The sequence below is a fragment of the Homalodisca vitripennis genome, chromosome 2 (assembly GCF_021130785.1).
Source record: "Homalodisca vitripennis isolate AUS2020 chromosome 2, UT_GWSS_2.1, whole genome shotgun sequence".
Classification (NCBI taxonomy): Eukaryota; Metazoa; Arthropoda; class Insecta; order Hemiptera; family Cicadellidae; genus Homalodisca; species Homalodisca vitripennis.
In genome coordinates this window covers 123,096,869-123,116,175 of record NC_060208.1, presented here as the reverse complement: position 1 = coordinate 123,116,175, position 19,307 = coordinate 123,096,869, and the positions used below count along the sequence as shown (strand labels likewise).

The window sequence follows — 19,307 nt, the reverse complement described above, 5'->3', positions numbered from 1 at the left end:
GACTTACTCAGTGTCTATCTGACCCGTGATACAGGGACAGATCTGCAAAATAAGTTCCGTCTCTATCTGAAAATAAAACATTATGTGTTTACCCCAGCAAGTTTCGTCCGTTTACTAGTTATAGTTAAATAATATACATAAATGAGATAGTTATTCCTATCAATAAAGTGTACAGATTTCCAACGGCTCCGCAATCACTACAACATTTACGGAACACAGACTTAATTTCATAAGACAGATATGTACGTAAGAAACATAAATACATAATAGTGCTCACAGGAAAACTGTAGAATAAAATAATTTCTTTAGTACTAATAAAAATGGAACCGAGAAAAGGGGGTAAATCAAGTATAAACTATATACACGAGAAACAAAAACATTGTTTTAGAATGAGTAGAATTGTTTTGAATGTCTAATTACTAATGATCCGTACAAGATGCGGAGGACACATGCAAGAGCAGAACAACAAATTTCGAAATTAGCTATATGTATAGAGACGTAACAGTCAGAATCTTAACAATCAAGTCCGGGGTGGTGAAATTGATCAAAGCATATAGATATTTTTTACAACTTTTAATAAACACATGTACAATGCAACGAAATTTTAAAACAACTTTACTTAATATTACTTTTTTTAATATTACATGATTTCGTCTACCTTTCAAGCCGATGACGACTTAGAAGGTCGAAATTTAATTTTCAATTAGTAAAGAACTAGTTTTAATTGTTACTTCCATGCCATAAAAGTTGTAATATAGATACAAAAAGGTGCTGTAAAGGCAATAAATGACATTTGAATAGAAAACGGGTAGCCCGAAAAGAATAATAAAAATTAGAGTGGAAAGTAGTACCATTAAATGCAGGTTTTACCCCAAATTGTGCCCGTAGGGGTCATACTCTCTCGACTTGTAATACCCTCTCTAGCATACCGGAATGGAACGTTCTAGCTTTCGCTATCAGTAGAATGGCGTTAATTACAAATTCTTTACAACATATTGAATCTAAAAATAATAATTTCTTTGTTGGCTTTGGTATACAGATTCTTTAGTAAAACCTTTAAATTGTTGTAGGATACAATTTAGTTATTTTCCCATATAATTGACGTTAAAAAGATAAGAGAACCCAGATAAATATTGTGTGTAACGTTATCATATAGTTCTCAAAATAAAAAATAAAATAAATAGATAAATATATGTTCATCATCTTAAAAGCAGTTCAAAATTTGAGACGTAAACAAGTTTATGCTAATTTATTAAGTTACAATTTCAGCCAATCATACACATATATGTACGTAAAATCTGAATATATGTTACTAGCACTCTTTTCGACGTGTTACCGAACTAGCGCCCATGACCTTAGAGGGACAGCAGCTAATCACAATAATGCCAGTTAACCTAACATGACAATGCTGCTTCTATTCGACAGTCTAAAAAACTTAAAAGCTTATTAACTTATATGTTTTAGAATCACACCCAAACACGTCCGCGCTTCTGAACAATCCGTCTTCACTCCCAAGAGGCTTACAGAGTTGAAGGCTCCGCATTGGGTTTTCTGGCGGAATAATTATTTACAACTTTTAAACAATATTCAGGTCACACCCTTTTTGTAACAACTTTTCTGAAGCCGAAAAAATAGATCCATTACTGATCATTCCATTAGGAGTTGTAGGCACTTGAAGTATGATTTATAATCAGCATTTTATAATCAGGCACAAAAAACTGTTGAAGCTAAGGATATGAAATTTTGACAGTAAATGTAAAAAAGGTGATAGTAGGGAATAAGGCACTTCCTTATTTGGAGAAGTATTTTTATTTATTTAGAAGAATTATTTTATTCAAAAACATGTGATTATCCGTACATTATGTTTAATTGAAAAAAATGTAGTTTACATAATTCACAAAACATTATATAGCATGTCATTTCCTCACGTATTTAATGTAAAAAACATTGTTCGTCCTTTTTATTTCTGCCTAAACATAAAATTGTCTTTGAAAGCCTTTAATTCCAGAATGAAAGATAATAACAAATTTTTCTTCTCTTGCATAAGGAACGACTTTAAAATTTAAAACTTTTTCCCACCCAAAAGTTGATTGCAATACCTTAAACAGTTCATAAACGTTTCAATTAGTTTCAATTTTATTTAGTATTGATTATAGGTGTTTATTTTTAAACATCTCAAGTGATGTTTCATAGTTTTAAAGAAAAAGATACTTCAAAATAGAATTAAAAGACTTTCTCAAACTTTAAAATTACGGATGGAATACGTTATCTTATCAGTGTTTACATACTGATGGTGCACATGCACTGGTAAGCGAAACTGTTTACAAACTCTTGTTGTTCGTTGTATGATATTTTTATAAGATATTTTTATCTTGGTATTATCATTTCTTAAACACCAACAGTTTTATGTTTGCTTATTCGTGCATAATAATAAAAGTATGAATAAAAAGTACAGTACTGTATAGTTTGTTATGTTTTCTGGCTTTACAAAAAACGTGATATTTATCTCTACATATTAAACTATTATAATTGTATTCTGTGTCAACACATTCCCATTCTCTCTTTCTCACGGGTTCCATCACATTAGTGATTTCTCCAAGCCGGCGTGGATCAACAAGGAGCGTTCCTGGCCGTATGAACAGTCCCTGACTAAATGGTGCAGACAAAACGCCGTTTACTGCGGGAACGCAGCGCCGAGAGACAATGCGCTAACCTCACAACGGCCACACAAACGGTGAAAGTCGATCGGTCCATTACCTGCCATTACACCCGAGGCGCCCGTTAGCAGTGTATGGGTACTGTTCTGTCGAACGGGACTTCGCAGCGCAATTCAATGATTTTTTATTGATTCACATGAAGAAAATCTAGTTTTCAGCATTACAATAGGATACTAAGAAACGTTATGTGATCTTTTATATTGCTATCGTGCAAAAGTGACCAATTACTCTACTAGCCAATGTAGATAATAGATTACGACCATGATTCTGTATTAATACGCAATAAAAATGTTTGAACAATGATAGTAAAATAAGTCTTATTAATATTAGTATAAATCCTTATTTGTTTTGTATTATCGTAATCCAAGCGTGAGTCAATCTTTAATGTTAAGCATAATGTATTTCTTAGTACGAATGCCAGCATATAAATTACTCTCATTTACTTAAGCTGCTGAGATTGCTCTGACAATGAGATATCCCCTTATAACGTATACTACAGGTAGACAATCAAGGGATGGAAAATGTCACACCAGCCGTAGTACTCTGCTACTGAAAGACTCGATTCTGGGCAGTCGCCTCCTCCTATATCAAGGTGACACGTGGTCGGTGATCCCTCTGTTCTATCGTGTTCTGTTCTCGATTGCGACTTTCAATGTCACATAATCTTTGGTAAATCATCAAGAAGCTATGCCGAATGTCAATGATGGGACTTCAAATTACACAACTGACAAGTGCGTGGTAATTTCGATTGCCTAGTGCTCATGCTATTTCAGCTTCTCCAAGCCTTCCCATGATGGAGACACTACTAATAAATCAATCCAATAAAAACCTCGAAGTATTCAACTTTCAAATAGCCTCATCTCTTATACTGTTATCTTCATCGAGCACTGTAATATTAGCGATAATGTAGAGCCACATTGGCCCCCTTGGCCCTCAATAGTTTCTAGAATCATTTCCTCGATTACAACTAGCTATTCAGCTCCATTATAGTCCTACTCAGACCTATACATTACTATACCCATTCTACCAACTATTCCATATTCCATAAATTGGCCATTTCTTAACCTAACCATTGCGAGGATCTGAATCTTCCAAATACTTAGTGCAGAATTCTAGATGAACAGGAAGACCGACTCAAAATAAATCACGGTATTAAGCAATTTAATAAACTATATTTCTATACAGCCAAAGCAGAAATTTATCAACTCTAACCAAGACTAACGCGATGATTGATCTAGAACTTAAATTGTCCAAATTAAAAAAAAAACGAGATTAAAACTCTATTGTATGAAACTACAACTGTCATTATTATAACTATCAGGATATGAATGTAATATATTGTTTCTATTTTCATTAGGAAAAATAAGGCAGCAAAGTAAGTTATTTTATTTTCCTATAGTTTTACACGGTTTTAAAGGACGGAAATAGCTATGAACTATAAAGAGCTTTTAAACCTACAAAGGTTGTGTTACAAGAAAACAAATGCAAAGAGTGTGATCCATATAGAACAAAACTCGAATTTCTATACAGATTTTGTATACACCTTAACTTTCGTTTACCCGTGTACTGTTGAGATGAGAACAAACTGACGTTTGATAATCACGATGCGAGGAGGCAGGTAGTGACGGTATATGGTAATGGGAGACCACGTCCAGGGACAGGCATGCGGCAGTGGTTGAAGGCCCAAATAGGCCTGGCAAGCGGTGGGCACGCACAGGCGGAGACGTGACGGGGTTCTTTAGTAGACGAGGAGGAAGAATCCGTTGGAAGCAGTTGGATAGATGCATACACCATTGTAAAACTACGGGATGGTTAAAAACCTTACATCATTTTTATATGGTAATAACTGTGTGGGTCAGATTAAGAGCTCATGGGTAAAAATTAGTTGATGAAATGTTTCAAATGATTTTCACTATATTGACTTTTATAATGATTCGGGGTTAGGTTATATCGGCATGTGTCTACCCTTCCCTGCTTGGTATCTGCGATAGCATTTTGGAGTACACTGAGCACCGTTGTTAATGTGTCAAAGTTACCTCCGTATGGTGTGATTTTGGAATTGAAGGAAGCTGTGGAATTTTAACATTAGGATTTGGTTTTATCCTTCCAATATTAATGAAGATTTAAATCGTGTGGTTCGTACGTGAAGTAAAATTACTGATCTAATCCACTGCAATAACAATTGAAGCTAACCTATAAACAATACTAAATCTTGTACATTTCGTACATTAATTATCTTGTTTATATTCACTTAAATTCGTTTTTTGGCCTAATAAACACCAATCAACCACACCAAGCAGCTTGATGTAAATCGATCTTTCAAAAGAGTGTCTTTTCTAAAAAATCTTATTTATAATAATTGTATTTACTTGGTATAATATATGGTAATTAAATATCTTTCAAATCATACAATTGTCCATCTTTGGGAGTTTAGAACTGTAACTTTAAATCAGGGATGTTATCTATAATTTTTATGTTAGTTGTACTGATTAACAACGACATACTAAAAATTAAAATGAGAGTGTGAAGCAAAAGAATGTAATGAAATACGCTCCTCCACTCGACTATAATTGTAATTGAGTAAAAATAAAGATACGCTGTAATGGATGTATATTTTAATGTCAATTTTAATGTAATTTTTTATTAGACAGATAAATATGAAAAATAACTTGTTAGATAATTTGTATGTCCGCCAGTCTTCGTACAGTATAAATTGACCGGACGTTAACTCGATTCATCGTCATCAGAGAATTTCACAATTTATAACTGACTGATCGTAATGGAAGCTTGGACTTAGTTCAAGTCTCCATACTTGCTCCTCAGTCCGAACTATGCTTGGAGAATTATTTGAGAGATTATTAAAATATAATAAGCACGTAAGTCTCATGAAATGAATGCCATTGATTTGTAGCTTCCTCCACTTCAAGGCGTTAATTCACAAAAAAACTAGGGGATAACAGCATAGGTAAATATACTAGGTTAAATTAAATATAAAGTTAAGAACTTGTTGGGACTTTGACTTAATAAAGTAAAATTTGGATGACCCTATCTAAAAATTGCATTTATTAAGTATTTTATTAACTTACTATACATAGATAGTGACGGCTGATGCACTAATAATTATTTCTAATACCATCCATAATCCACCTCCGGAACGCTTGAATACATGTTTCGTCATCCAGATATCAATGGAACCGAATATAACGCTAGGTCTTTCAGAGCAAGGTTGAGTATATCCTTAGTTTAACAAATAACCAACTCCAAAGTATAACAAACAGGAATATACATTTCAACGCAGACTTTTTTTGAAGTTTCCGAAATAAATGTAAATAATCTCCAGATATGATCAACAGTTAAATTATAGTGATCATGCCCCGTCTGTAGAAATACGGAAGGTTACTTTCGCCATCGGCTCTATCGTCAGAGATTGTAATGAACACACGAGTAACATAACAAGCTATCATAAGAATATAATTATTTAACAAGTAAGTAGCATTATTATGGTGTTGGCCTATATATGAAGTCACCAAATTAAATATGCTGTTGTGGAGTTACTACAAGACCACCGTTCTGCCCAGAACCCAGGAACGTATGTCACACCTCTAAACTGAGACGAAGACGGCCTCTGGCGAGCAGTGGATGACATTCTGACCGCCCGGACCATTGTCCGCGTCCTTGGACACACCTTCCAATAACGAAGCTGAGAAGCGGTCATTGCGAAACCTGGCTGGATTTCTTCTGTCCCGATCGCGGTGGGATACTGTTGTGAAACCGGCTCTGTGGTTCACGCACTGCCGTGGAATGTTCAGCTGCCGAATGGCTTCAGGTGAATGTTGATCAAAGCGGCGCGATCAATTTCATACCAGATATACTTACTTGCTGAACATAATTAACGCATTTTATGGCGTCAAGGTACAAAGTCAAAATGCCCAGATAAATGAGTTTGATTATTGATAAAAAGTACAAAACACAAACTGAAGAGGAAAATTTCACAACTTTGTTGTACAAGTGGACATGATTTAAATATCACTCAGTAGAAGTGATTACGAACAACTTTATAAAGACTAAGCTTGCAATCTCAAAATTGTCTTTAAGGCTACAAGCAGTTTACGATAGATCAGTGCTGCTATCATCATTTGGATCATTCGGAACACATACTCAAACAAACGGGAAAGAAAAACGATACGAGAGGAAAGGAACGATAGAAAGGGCGATATTCCTTTTTAATTGACCCTCATTTCACGTGTGAGTGACACGTGGGATGAATGGATGGATTGTGTGACCCCGCACTCTTGTGGGCACCTTGTTCCACCTTGAAAAAGTCATTTGGCTCTCTCCGAGAACCCTAAGGGTAACTTCTCAGTTCCCTACAGACGAACGAACCATTCGCTTAACTGTTCTCAAGGAACATGAAAACATGATGTTATATCAGCGTCAATATTATAATTCGAGGCCTCAACGATCAGTATAATTTGGATCATTCGAATCCCAGATACCAATAAGATATTATTTATCCAAGAAATCGCTTTAGCTGACATCGTATAAGAATATCGAGGTACCAGAAGGATAGTTCAAACTATCCAAAAATTTCGAATTAAAAATGTTTGAATTACCCACATTTGATTTTGTGTCTATATTTTACCTACCATCTTCGTTGAAATACAGACCACGTAAAGCACGAATACTACTGAATTACTTTAATGTCAACAATATATAAGTCATAATTTCTATTGAAGACCATATCGTGTTTAGTGTTCCTCATAAGTCCATACATTTTAAGTAGCACTTTTAAAGTAACCGCAACGGTGTCATATACATTATCATTAGATTGGATACGGCCATAATGACCTCGGCATCATGACAAGACAAGAGCTTCACTAACACTGGACATATGGATGCCGTCTTCTTTTGACACGACAAGAGTTCTACAAACACTGGACATACAGATGTCGTCTTCCTCTTATCATTTGTATGCTGGGAGTTACTTGATTCAGACGTGAACGAACCGAACCCGAGATTAGAAGGAAATCAGGGTTCATCCATTCAAATGAAGCAGTGATGGCCGCTAAAGTATATGAGGTCTAGGCCTTTAGAAATTAGAATTTGTAGTCATTGCCAATTACTTGTCATAATTTAAGAAATACTACAAATTTCGTTCTTCGTGTAATCCTAGAAACCAATTTCCTCAGGTTAGTTGGATTTCTGAATGATTTTAGTGTTGGCTTTAGTGGAAATGTCTGTCTTAATCTCACAGACCACCCACACAAGCTTCTAAAATTTCATGGAGGTTTGCAATTATTCCCAACTCTATTTTAGGTCGAATTTGTCTTTAAAACCTTAATTTCGTCATCCTATCAATCATAGGATACATTATATTTAGTTATGTTGAATTTTGAAAATTGACATCTGTGACAAAGAAATCTTATTGATTAATTTTTGTCAAATTGGTCCTTTACTAACTACATTACAACTCCGCCGCTTTCAATCCCTCTGTATAAACAAACGTTTTTATTGGCAGTTACGGTTTAACATCTTCTGTTGACTAAACATGGCCTCTACAGCGAGCCCGAAATATTTCAAGACTTCAATTAAGTTAAATGTATTTTTACATGGTGTAAACCAGAAAATATAAATGGTATTCATGGCACTGGCCGCGTAAGCCTTAATAACTAAGATTTGTTAAAACTACTTACCACAACCAAACACAAATAACTAACGAGAGGCCATTAATAAATAGTGATCATCACGGAAGAAAACAGGTTTTTTATGTTACCATTTTTAGTTAGTTTTTGGTATTGCACAGCATTTCAACTGAGGTTTACTAAGTGGCTGGTTGGATAATTTGAACTAGTATTCATTAATTTCCTTTATAAAATAACAAACCCACTTTAGTTTAAAAATTATAAACACAGATAATCAACGTTTTTTAAATTTACTGGTCACTGACTTAATAACTCATTTTAAGGATGAATTGAATACTCAGGGCTCAAAAATTAATTGTAAACCAAACTTTGTCTCACTAAGGGAGAAAAATATTTATTTAAAAGATTTAAATAACGCCAACAACAACTTACGAGTAACAAAAGTATACTTACACGGAATCATTTAACTTGTTTAAAAATGTGTATAGTAAATCTAAATTTTCAGTTGACAGTAACAATCACATAAAATTATAAAATAGCGCTTTGATACATTTCTGGAGAATGAAGTTGAGGAAATAACAGTTCAAGAGCTGAGAAATTCTTGACACTGTATTTTAACTTAATGTCTCACTCATATCTTTTTGTAACAAAGGCCAGAGAGTTAAGAAATATACAGTATAAGCCTACTGTAGCTTATTATGCGTATATGCTGCTGATACAGCAACTGAAGGACTGTTAGTGAGAGAAGAATGGAGGAAGACACATCGCTTGTGCCGCATGGTATATCACTGCTGGAATGGGATTGGGAACTGTGCCAGAATGCCGTAATTCTATTATCTAACCACACCACGCCACGGGAGGACGGACAAAGCTGTTGGGAATCAGAGCAGTATGAACATTGGCCAACAAAACACAATGTCTCGCCTCTCTCCTTCACAGCAACCACAGATCCACACGTCCTCGCTGTACATCTATTTCTATTGTTTTGTACGAAATCATGTTGTTTTGCAATTCTATCACTGCATGAGAGGTTTCATTTTGTTTTCGTTCGAGTTGTGCCCACGTAACCTAGTAATTCTTTGTTCCTTTCAAGACTATCTTCAGGAATATTTTAATTTCCTAATGCGTGGAGGAATATAATTAACGCCGATTCAAAAAAATCTATCAGAGTCTACTACAGGAAATATCCTGTAGTACACGATATTCCAAGATTTAATATGAACGCTAGTTTCAACATTTTATGTTCACTACCTTTTCTAACCGTCCACAAAAAAATTTAAAAAAAATCGATAGTTTGTTCAGTCTAAATTATTGTTCAATGAATTTAATTTTGATTACAATAAAGTTATTTTATTCTTACGTTGTTTCTATATGACAAGTTAGCCCACAAATTCGTGTTTAAAGGTTTAAGTGTAACAGTATCTGTTTAAATGCAATCAACTTAATCCTACTTTATTTTGACTTTTCCCAAAGTGTTTTTATTTTTAATATTTTCAGTCATAGTTGCCTTACTTGAATGAAAGAGGAGTATCTTAATCAGATTAAATTTTAATATTACTTATTGTTCTAATAAAATCAAGTCCACTACTATAAAGCGTTTTTATTATTATTACAAATAAAGTGATCGCCATGTGGAAAGTAGAAATAAACCTATAGATTTTTGTAGTTTTTTTTTAATTATGTTTGCCGAGTCTCTTAGAGATAACAAGATCACAAACAGTAGTCCGCTTTACATTAATCTGACAATATTGGGACTCTCTTGACCAATACCTACTACAGTGCCTGGCTTATTTTTGGGATATCGTCAAGCTTGGGATCAGGAGTACGAGGGCATACAACTCTGTACCAGGAGCTCAGGAGTGTTAACCTCGTTTATTTATCGCCCAACGTCGGTCGGCACGTAGCAGCCGGAGCGTTAGCCTCCACACGGCAGTAAGGCTGCAGTAAACCGAGTAATGTGGCATTGTCCGGGGCCTTGATCTGTATTGCACAAGATTATACGTATCAACTCAGTTTCCTACAGTCGCAAGACCCGGTTGTAACGAAGCAGAGGTGGGACCTATTGAAGTGTTGATTGTTGAGATTTTTAATGGCTTAAACCTCTTTAACGAAGAAAAGAAGAAAGTGGAACTAAAGAAAAAAATATTTGTTACCAATGATTATGTGGAAGAAAAGTATTTGCTATGGTGGTGTCTAAACGTTACGAAGAAACGACAGCAAGGAGACGTCTATTTCGCTGTTCAGATTAATGTCGTTTTGGACAAAATCTTTTTATATAGTTTTAATGTATTTTGAAAACGTATTAGTATTACGCAGATTATTTTTTTTCTTAAACAGGAGTGAAGCATATTTTATTCATATCACATCATATGAAGCCAGTTGTGTTAAAGCAGAAAGAAATCCAAAAGAACGCTAGGACTTGATTCAAAATAAATTCGTCAAGATCAGATAAGATTTCATCCCACGAATGATTCAATCAATATTTTTCTTCCAGCAGTGTAGACATTTTTTTTGTTTAATACAAGGGAACTCCAGGCAATGGTTTGCGGAGAGATATCGATTCTCTAATGATAGTGCAATATTATTGTAACCTACTGTAAATGGTCACTTTATGCAATTGAGGAGTAAAATGTTCTTCCTATTCCGACGAAACACGGGATGATTTAGTTTAGTTCCACTTAGATCAAGGAGTGAATTTCTCCTCCTGAACGTTTCGTATCACAATCTTACAACGATTTATTACTCGAATACTCGTCCTATTCGTTCAGGTGAAAAGTAGTTAATCGGCTCATCTTCCATAAACTATATTTAGCTGGTATGAACTACTTTTTATACTTTCCTCAGACTTGGTAATATTCCAGCAACCCAGACAGCCTTATCCCGCTGCTCCAGTGGCAGGGCATGTGCAGGAGGACTGCTAGCAGGAGTTACGGTGCTTGTAGCCTCAGATCTAGATTACCCACCATGCGTGGCTAAGGAGACTCTTTCCTAGATGTCGTGACTGCAAGAAATTGTGGGTTGTGTCTTGCCCACAATGCAAGACACTCTAATGAAATCAGATGTCATTGTTATTTAGTACTAATAAACCTAGCATATCAGTGTTATCACGCTTGGTACTTACATTTAACATTACGCAATAAATTATTGCTGCAGAAGATTACGAATTGAAAATCTGTTAATTCGCAATAATTTATTTCTGAAGATCAAAACTTTTTATAGACTCCAATATAATGTACACCTTGCGTTAATCACTGAACAGAAATAAAAAGTTACGTACATAGCATTTTAAAATTTGAGAATCAAAGGATTCTTCCAACGACTTACTGAACTGATTTTTGAGACATAATTTTTTTTGTAAGGTCGAGTTAGAACGTTTTTATATATTCAGGCAGAAACTTAGAACTGCGTTATCATAAGGTTGCAACCGTTACAAACACATTATATACGTGAACTGTTTTATAAAAATAATAAATTTATTACGATGTATTGCAAAGTTAGCGTGTGAATGTAAATAAAGTTTCTTTAAAATATCTCAGCACTCATAAGTGGGTCCTACAGATGACTTGTGGTTTGTTTTTAACTGATCGTAACTTCTGCATTCTGAAGTTACAATTTTCTTTGACTCTCATTGTAACTTCATGAGTCTTTACAAGTAATGTTAGAGTTAATATCTTTTGTCCAAGCCTTGGGTGAACTTAAGCGAATTAAGCTTATAATTAGCGTGAACAATTAATAATATATTGACTTTATGATTGAAATGTGTTTATTAAAATATGTGAACATAATTAATGTATGTGTTTACATAACTATAAAATATTGTGTGTGCCTAATTTAATTTAGTTATCCAACTTATGTTCAAGTGTAATTATTCTTTCCTAAAGCCTTTCTAAGACTTCAGAGCAATCATATTGCAGATTGTCGTATAAACCTGATCAACATCGAGCCTGATTTATTGAAGTTCTAATGTTCAAGGACGAATTGCAACACTCACATGTGAAGGTGACTTTGGCAGATGTAAGATCAGAGAATTAGAACGGTATCATCAGCAAAGACAGTCACTTGTATCGTGCTCAAGGCTGATAGAGAGGGTGTGACGACAACCTTGTGTTAGCAAGTGACTAGTAGGCTCGGCCCGCCTCCTTGTCCGGCTTGTATGTTATGGTTCCCACCTCGACCTGTAGATGTGTGGGCAACAACGACACTTCCTCTTCGATAATAGCCCAGCTCGATGGCCCACGTTCCCACATTCTGGCGACCCTTGCTTCCGGCTGCTAAGTGTCTGGAGCACTCCCTCCATTAAATTACCTCTGTCAGTCAAAATATCGTTGACGTGCTGTTTTGCTAAGTCATAATGGAGATCATTTTGTGACTGATGGATGACATTAAGATAAGATAACGCGTAAAGAGTTAAGTCATTTAGCAGAATAATACAGGATTATTTTGTTTGCGTTCAGTGGGGAGATTTAATATATATACAAAAAGCCTGATGAAAGCTATTTTCTCCATAACAATGACAAAGTGTGGCTATTTTAAATGTATAATAATTTAAACACATTCTGAAAAGTGAGACAAGAAAAGAAATAATAAGCTGAAAAGAAAAAAAAATGTTTGCAAAAATTGCAGGATCAAACTTTGATCATTTTGCTGAAGTTAAGTCAATAGACTTAAACGCATGGTACAAATGTATTCAGAAGAAAACCAATTTATCTCGAAGTAACACTTACTACTTCATATATTATAGAACTAATAAAATATTGGGATATGATAAAAAAATTGGAGGTTGTTGAAAGGTGTGACAGAACTGCATTGGTACCCCTCAAGATTATTATGTTTATTTATATGTGATCTATGTCAATGATGTTTCGTTTTTTTTTTGTTTTAGTGTGCATACCTTTGTCGACATACCAATAAGAGCTCTTAAGCTTTTAGAGTTTTCCTGCAGCCTGTGTACAGTTCTATTATAGCTTAGGCTGCCTAGTAGGTACCACCGAGTCTTTGGGATCATAACATGTGATAATAAGTGTTTAAATTTGTATATCTCATATTACATTAATAAAATACATGCAATGCAATAATGGAATAAATTTTAAAATATAATTAACTATTTATTTTGTGCTAAAACTAAAACAGATTTTATTATTATTTCAGTTTTCCTATTAGTAGGTCGAACATTTTTTAAATGATGCAACAAGTTTAACGATTTCTTTTAATTTGGCAATACAGTCACTATTAGAGAAGCCTAGGTTACTTCCAATTTATAGTTAGCCAATTTATTAATATGCCCATATCTAAATGCGTTACTCATAGTGGCCAAGCAATATTTCATAAATGTGCACGGCATCAAATGAAGACAATATTACAGCTTTTAGCTTTAATATAAAATTTCATTGAAGCTAAAATGTTTTAACTAGGCCTCATACACAAATATTAATAAAATGTATGATAACAAGACAAATTTTATAATAAAATTAGTAATACAGTGGAGTCCCGCTAATCCGAACACGTGTAATCCGAACGTCGGTTAATCCGAACAGGAGGAATTATTTATAACGATAATGAACAGTTGTAGGAACTAATTACTTAAAAAATTAAATTGGGTGCATCGTTTCGTACATAAACAAAGAAAACTTTAATTAAATAGACATACAGTATTTTATTAAGACAAATTGTGTACGGTACAATACATAAATAATGAAGTTAAATACAGTACCAAATTGAAACTTATAGGTTAAGTATGAGTTAAATTACTGTATTAAGAAGTGAAATCAAACAAAAATTGGACGCACAGTACTGATATTATTATTGAGTACAATATTAATTGTTAAAAGACATAAGTTCAGTTATTGTCTTCTGTCGCATTGAAGAGAGTTTATTGGATGACTCACATTGCTTAACAATAGAACTCTCACACTAAATACGGTAAATGTGCTTAGTATTCGCAAACACGTTTATTTGTCAAGAAATACAATGCAACAGTCAGAAAACATGTTTTAATAAACAATGTTGATAATTCTATAACAAAATAGACCCATTCTCAATTTAAAACCATATTTTTCTGTAATTCTGGCTAATCCGAACAATCAATCACATAATCCGAATAGGGCTCGGTCCCAATTAGGTCGGATTAACGGGACTCTACTGTAATATTATTACTAATTATTATTTTTTAAATAATCTTATTACAACTTCTTTTCCCCTTTTTCTCAAGACATTATAACCTTGAATAACTTATCCGCCACAACGCATCACCGTATTTTAACTCGTATTGTATTGAAATACAGTAGGTTTAATTTGTAATTGTTGATAACAATTTCATACAAATTAACAATATTACCTTATGATCAATAATTTAGGTAGTATACATTTTGATAGAAACATATGTTTGTCCAAATATGCTTATTCTTTTGTTTAAATGATTGTGTTATTAGGTTTTTGTGAATTACAAATCTAACAATATAAACGTTTTGGAAACTGAACCGCTTTAATTTCCCATTTTGGAACACTGAACCTATGAACTGTATCCATAAACCATATATAAAACTAATTTCTGTAACGTTGAACAACCGCTATAGGACACTCAGTATACACCTTACTGTATTCCCTAGTTTCTCTGTCCACACACAGGATGTGTATCATACGAGCCATTACATAAATTCTGAAGTTAATTACCCTTGAGAAAGGAATTCACAATGCCTATTAATACAATAATATATACGTATACCTGTATTCTCAAAATTAAGCAGAAGTTGTCAAAAACTAATTTTTACTCTTTTGATTTTGGTATATATTTTGGGTATTTTGAGATACTAATAAAATATTATTCCTAATATTTTTAAATCCTTTTCTCTGACGATTATACTTATAAAATGAAATTAATAGTCTTTACATTAGTGATGAACTTAGTTACCTATCGCTAAGAAGGAGAAACAATCAGTACATCTAGCCGAAATTGAAAAGTAGAGCGAGCAGGAGAGCAAGTAGAGACTTGTTAGACAAAAACATTCGATGTTATGTCCATATGTTACTCAGTGCCGACTCACAGCCAAGGACAGACGTGTAGTGGTGACCACTGACCTAACCTTGATCTGACCCAATTAAAGGGTAACCACAACAATTGTATTGTTAACATGCAAATAGCGGCATATCAGATGTAGCCTAATGTTGGAGGTGGTTGTGAACAGGCGTTCCCAGGCTTTCAGACTTGGAGAGCCCAAACTCTCAGTGTCGTATTTGGGGAGGATTACTTTAATCTCTTTTTTTATAACTTTAAAATTAAATTTAGGCTACGATAATCGAGTATGTGGATAGAAAATGTGATATATATTATTCAAAAAAGTTTCTTTTACCGTTATATAACCACCCATTTTGATACTTAGTAACGGAGACGAGACCATACATACAAGGCAGGAGTACGCCACACCACGTGTCTCGTAACAACCTAACGCTGATGTTGCATGCTGCATTTCCAACTCATTTCATTCTCGAGAAAGACAAAAATTAGAAAGAAAAGAATTGACACAAAATTTATGCTCAACGAAATTCAATTATTGGGCATTGTGGGATACATTAGTGTCTTTACAGAAATTAAATCTCGTGCAAAATGTAAAGGATATGGATGAAATTTTTCTCGAGATGTCTTATCACATGATATATTCACATTTTTTTCCATTGAATTAGGTTTCATAGAAGTGTAAAAGTTATGAAAGTTTCTCATAGAATTTCGGTGCGCTTGGGAAGGTACTACAATTGAAATGTGCGCTGAAATCAAATCTTGTTACCAACTTTGAGAGCTGACTTACCACTCGTCATTTTTTCGCTTTACTCCATGAATTTATCCGCTGTATTCTACCATATATGCTTGTCTTTGTAAATTGGCTGCTGCCGTTGGAAATAAATAAATAAATATAAATATCACATGTTCAAATGTCATATGAGTATACTGAGTTTGTTTAAACTTTTATTTACTCTCCTATTTTCTTGTTGCCATCTTGGTTACCCATAAGTTCAATGTATATTCGTTAACGCTCAGCTAAATTCCACGGAGTACATGCGCTTCAGTGTTGCTGATATATAAACGAAGCTTCATGCAACATTTAAAACCTATAGGTCATTTCTATTATAATATATATTGGGGACAGAAACACAGAAATGGTTTCTAATTATTTGAAAAATAATTTCTGCAAATACCTGCGAATCTAAGTATTCTAAGTGTTACAAAAAATAACAAATATAAATGTTTCCCTCAAGGAAACAAATGAATATAAATCTACAATACCTCATTTAACAGTAAAAGGAAAAATTCCGATATCATATATAGTAAATACTAAAATATCATAAACAAACCAGAGCAAGACATACAGTTTAATCGCTTGGCCTAACTTACTAGGGTCGGGTGAAAAATAGTTGAGTGATTAATTATATTGCCCATGTGTAAAGCGTTTAAGTGTGATAATTTACAACAGACATGCGCTTATATTTAAACCATTATGTTTGATTATGCGGAATCACACCGTTAGAACTGTTTAACAACACACATTATAGTCTGAGAATGATTGCAGTTTAACAGGTTGACATCAGTGAACAAATACAATGTTTGTTTTTATATACACTTTGTAATATGCACCAGCGAGTGTGTTGAATAGTGAACATATTATGGACAAAATATCTTTAATTTGAAACATAGTTTAATTATTGCTTAACTCGTATTTTTCGTAAATTAACTGCTTTCCGTTAATAAATAAAAAGATAATAATATGCAGTGGAAATCAAATATGATTTTGGTTAAAGTTCTTTGGTGAAATAAAATTAAACGATAATTTTCATATTAAAACGAAACAATGAGTAATTGTTGTTAGTACTAACTGTATACTTAATTAAAGGTTCTAATTAGTCGGTTAGTTAAGATCCTTTAGGTGGTCTTGCTATGTTACTTACTTTCAAATAAATTACTTATCATACTTCTCAAACACATGAAAACCGTTTCAATAGAATATATAATTTTCATTGCGAATGATTTGATCAGTTTTGGTGTGTTGAAGTCACTGTGGTAATAACCAATTAACCGTCTTTGTTGGGGGAGGTAGTATCTATAGGAAGATAAGGAAGTGTTCTGCCACACCACCTTCATTGCACAATAGCTGTTATCAGTCACCGACATGACCTAGAGGACAAGCCTAACCTAGACCTATTTACACTAATTGAGGTTCAAAGATGCAAATGACAAATACCCACTCATTCATTACCTCCGCAGTTGAAACCTTATTGTGGTTATAACCTTACCTAATTATTATAACCTTATTGTGGTCATAGCCTACCTAATTATTGTAATCTTGGTTCAGTTCTTCATTCGTTATCAATAACCCTTTCATTTTACGTATAATACTGCATAATATCTTATTATATATTGTGTTTTCTGCAACTTTCAAATACACTATAAAATGGTGTTTACTGGGGACATAAATAAGTTGTGTGAAATAAGTATTGATTAATATTTGAAACTATTGGTTTATTATAAAGTTGGACTACTACTTCATTTATGTTCTTAGAAAAGTTACTAGTTCGAACAACCACATCAATTGTTTTTAGTTCAAGCAAAAGCTTTGTAAAGTGTTTATGTTAACTTTAAATACATCTAATACATTTTATAGTATCTTATAAACTTTCTTTAAAATAATTTTAAAATCCAATGTGATTTAGAGGAAAATAAAAATTAAGTATTTACGGAATCTTTACAGTGCTGTATCAAAGTATTATTTCCTGTTACATTATTACATAAAATGTTCAAGTGTGATCCCTATACTAAACATTTTAGATTTTTCCATAATTTGAAAATATGTATTTGATAGTTTCTGTTATGTTTAAATGGGTCTGTTATTAATTCTTTATTAAATATGATTTTGCATTGATCTATGTTCACCACTGATCAACTTACTTCATTACCACTTAATTTCAAATTGAGAACTGCAAGTAACGAATCGATTACCCAGGAGAAAAGAGAAGACGGCCGTTGACATTTGAAGAATTACAATTATTTATGTCGGATAGAAAATAACAGTGGAATGAAACAGAGCATGGTTCCAGGACGAGGCTAGGTAGACTGGAGAAAACAGCTGGCAGGCGGAGAATGCAACGCTGTCGAGGTCTATAGCCGCCAACACTGCAGATTCCTGTGCAGTGAGTAATCATACCTTCTGGTTCTCAACAGGCCTTCTGCATTACTTGTAAAAAACATATAAATTGTTCTTTAGTCGTAAGCGATGGGGGATATCCATCGAAGCACCGTAAATGATTTTGGTAAACATTGTATGATTTGTATCAATAATTAATAATAATAATATAATCTACTTACCAGAAGTTCAATCACGAAAATCCAAACACCTCCAGAAAGTCACTAACTGAAACAAGTCCACAACACTCACTAGAACTGCGACCTGAAGACTATCTGCGGCGCACGTAACTACCACTCCCACCGATGTCTGAAGCAAGACTGAAGAGACTGGAGGTCGGCGCATGCGCAGTAAACTCGCCAGCCACCACACCTGCCCGCAGGGAGGCCAGCATTCCTTCTTGTAATCAACTCAGCCCAATCCAATGTTTTGTGCCACATACCAACAGGATCTCCCTCCCCTCGGTATGGACGCGGTGCCGCAGGTCTTACTAGAGAGATTTTCGCTAATTGTTGAACACCGAAGGTTCCAAGGCCGTTCGAGGATGTCTTCTTCCTGAACGGCTGCTGTAATTAATTCCTGCTCGAAAGCAATTTCAGTCCAGTTAACGGCTTTGGCTCATAAATATCGCTTCAGAAAGACGCTGCTACAGCCAACGCATAAATTTGTTATACCATAACTGACCTTCCCTGAATCATAAATTGTTCAAGAGAATTTATGAGATCAGCATAACTTAACGCAGTTACCGTGTTCAGCTACGTCCACCGCCATTATAATGTATG

The 19,307-nt window shown here is 34.2% G+C and overlaps 1 protein-coding gene across 3 annotated transcripts in view; it reads right to left on the bottom strand.

Annotated features, from left to right (window-relative positions):
• Positions 1–18,866, bottom strand: part of LOC124354663 — a 120,613-nt gene extending 101,747 nt beyond the window's left edge. For 2 of the 3 annotated variants that reach the window (XM_046805290.1, XM_046805291.1), the window contains exon 1: positions 18,708–18,865. The gene's annotated coding sequence lies outside the window, so the exon portion shown is untranslated. Of the gene's footprint in view, positions 1–18,707 lie in introns of all 3 variants that reach the window. The other variant, XM_046805292.1, reaches the window with a different exon arrangement.
• Positions 18,867–19,307: the final 441 nt, after the last annotated feature.